This window comes from Macrosteles quadrilineatus, unplaced genomic scaffold (assembly GCF_028750875.1).
Source record: "Macrosteles quadrilineatus isolate MER2022 unplaced genomic scaffold, UCM_ALF_1.0 Scaffold_2__2_contigs__length_208266976, whole genome shotgun sequence".
Classification (NCBI taxonomy): Eukaryota; Metazoa; Arthropoda; class Insecta; order Hemiptera; family Cicadellidae; genus Macrosteles; species Macrosteles quadrilineatus.
The window spans coordinates 192,207,375-192,210,732 of record NW_026542595.1 but is presented as its reverse complement, the minus strand read 5'-3'; positions in this window follow the sequence as shown (position 1 = coordinate 192,210,732).

The following is a 3,358-nucleotide window of genomic DNA, read 5'->3' as shown; positions in this document are numbered from 1 at the left end:
CCAAGTTAGGCGGAGCAGCCAGTATCAAGCAGGCGGATGAATGTTTTGTTACGTTGCTTGGGTCGAAACCGCTTGACGAGGAGGCTGGAGCCAGAAGGCGTAGGTAGGTGCAGAGGTGTCTTGGGAGCAGCCAGCAGAAAAAGGGGGATAAATGGGTTGTCTCTAAAATGTACTTAATTTTCTGTTAATATAAGACAAGTTGTGTTTTAAATTCAATTACTAGATTTAACTGAGGGTGCTTTTATTTTATAGGCTGTTTTGAACTTTGGGTATTTCTTACGTTCAAACCGTTTTTATATTGACAACGTTAACCCCGTAAACTTCAAAAAATCCATGTAATGTTTAATATATCCTAATTTAATAACAATAAGAGTCAGTGTAATTTATCAAGTTTTTTTTTAATCTACTCACTATCAAACAATATCAGGGTTGTCGAATATTAGTTTATCAAACATCTATTGAATCTATGTTGAAATCTATTATATATTTGTTTAAATGTGTACTAAGAGCAGGATTATTTGTTTAAAAACTTGTTCACACCACTTAAGTAAACTACTAATGACCACACACACCTAGTAATAAATCATAATCATAAACAACAACAAATGCAGTAACAAAGATTATTTTGGTGCAGTAACTTCTCAGAGCAAAATAAGCTGTTTTCGCTCATAATGTTAGCAGGTAATGTTTCGCTTCTTATAGCAAAATTATTGCTTCTTATTGGATCAAATACACTATTAGTGGACGGATCGCTACAAAGTTTTCTTTAGAGTTTGCATGACGCGTCATCCGAGACGAGTTTCACAGCAGTGATTGGAGAGTACGCTTTGTTGCAAGTAATGTTAAAAAAAAACATTGAATTCAATTACTATGAGGGTGCTTGTATTTTTCTCTCTTTACTCTTTAACTACAGTTATTTATTTTATATCTTTACGTTCAAACCATTTATAATCTTATTTGGTTCCCTCCAAGGGTAAACCTCACAACACTCTTAAAAGATCTATGTAATTAATTTCTATCTTCCAAATTTAATAACATAGCAAATTATATTTATTTAATTATAATCAATTTTATTTTCTATAAACGTAACAATTCAATATAAACAATTTTAGACTTGACAATTAGTTAATTCTTGGTTACTTTGTTCGCATATTTCAAGAGCTGGTTTTTCTATCAGGAACTCTTTGGTTGATATTTTTTCTTTCTTTTTTCGTGTGTTTTCAATGGGTTTTTTGCTTTTAAGCTTCCAGTTGTGTGCCCCTTTCTTTTCTTGCTGCTATGCTGCCTTTTAGCGAATTTCCCTATAGGGAAGTGGCTATTACCGTAGGTCTCATGGTAAGACTTAGGCCCGGGACCGATTTACTTTTTCATTTTGGTGTCCCCAGAGGCCAAAAACACCATTTGTTCAAATTTTTATATATGTATATATATATATATATATATATATATATATATATGTCCGTGAACACGATAACTTGAGTAATTTTTATCCGATTTTGATGAAATTTGGTTTGAAGGTGTAAGGCGGGATAAACTTGAATGAGTTCGCGATCCAGCATGATCGGATCATGGGAACAGGGTTTTATGGGGGGTTTTATGGGGTAAAATAGGTTTTTCTCACTTTTGACCCTCAATACACATAATTTCCCAATTTTTCTCTAGTCCTTCTTAAAGAGCTTTAAAAAACAAACAATTCAGTATATCAAAGTGTTTTTGTACAGTTATTGGTTACGGAGAAAACTAAAATAATGGTAAATTTAAAATTCCCATGTTATTCTCATGGAGAATATTGTAAAATGTTGTAGTTTGCTTGTTTATGGATATCTTTTGATCAAACTTGGCAAATATATTCATTTTATACTAAGCAATAATTATTTTACTTAAAACACGTACTTTATTAGTTTCCTTGTAGCAGCAAACCTAGGTACTCGTTAAACCTGATGTTATTTAAATAGATCAATTGAAAATCAATTCAGCTAAATGGAAATTCGCTTAGACGGCAGGTTTGCTGCGGCGGGGGTATTTATTATTCATGTTGATTGGGTGGTGTGTTTCCTTGGTTATTTCTTTTCGCCAACCCTTATGTTCGTGTTATTTTTTAGTTAAATCCCAGATAGTAACCTCTGCATCTTCACTTCGAAGAAAACTAGTAACTCTATGATTCACAGAAAGCACTCTGAATTAGTTGCTTTAGATGTATTCTTTTACAATTCAAGTCCTTAAGAGTGCGTGGCGACCACATTGGTCCATAGTTATTATACAAAGCTATAACAGTATTAAGTGCATAACAATGCTACAGTTAAACTTTTAAAGGTATAAAATATTATTTTCTTAATGAAGGAGCTATTTGATAATCACAATTAATTTAGTTACATTTTAAATAGTAATATCAATAATACTGGCCCCTGTACAAAATAAGAATAAAATAATTTTAAATTTGATGGCCTATATTTTTTATAAGTACAGACTAACTTATATTTCAACAAATATATCTATATCAGAAAATAGCCATTATTATGAGTTTTATTGTTATATGTTAAGAACTATTTTGAGTTCAAGCGTTCATGGGGATGCTTTGGTGTCATTGAATTTGGAGAAGTTTTACGCATAAGCTGCCATGGAATTATTAATTATTATAAAATTAGGTCTTGTATAATGGCATAGCTTACCAATTTGAGTTTGGTTAAGAAACGAAAGAAAGGAATGCTTCTGATATACTGCTTCTGATTTACTGATTTTTAAATAAAAAATAAATCTGACATGTTTAAATTACTCGATAAATCCAATAAAGCAAACAGAAATTCACTTACTGCAGGTTTGTAGAATTATTTTCGTATTTTAAAATATCATCGATTCAGTTTGTAAAACTTCATTCAACTTATCAATATATCTTACTATATCATTAACTTTATACTACCGTTGTGTTTAACAACTACTACCAGCGGGACGTTTTTGGATTATTTACATACGTTGATGAACAGTTTTAACTTGTTTTGTAGTCAGTTGTTGCAATAACTGTTTGGAACAATATTTCACTAACGAAAATCCACTAGTAAAATCTTGAATAAACAATATTCCATCCAAACACATCATAATAAATACGTGCGTGTTGATAACGAGTTTCTCTGGTAATAACTTATACATCGATGGTAATAACTATATGATATTTAAATGTCACCCTTGCAGGCAATCAGCATACTAAATGAAATTGTATTTAATTTTGTGTACTAAAACATATCTATGGTAAAAGAAAACCTACATGGATATTTTTAACAGTTTTTACTCATTTCCACAATACATTAATTGTTGTGTTATGCTTTAGTTGATGATCAAACTATATTTACCTTAAATCTGTTGG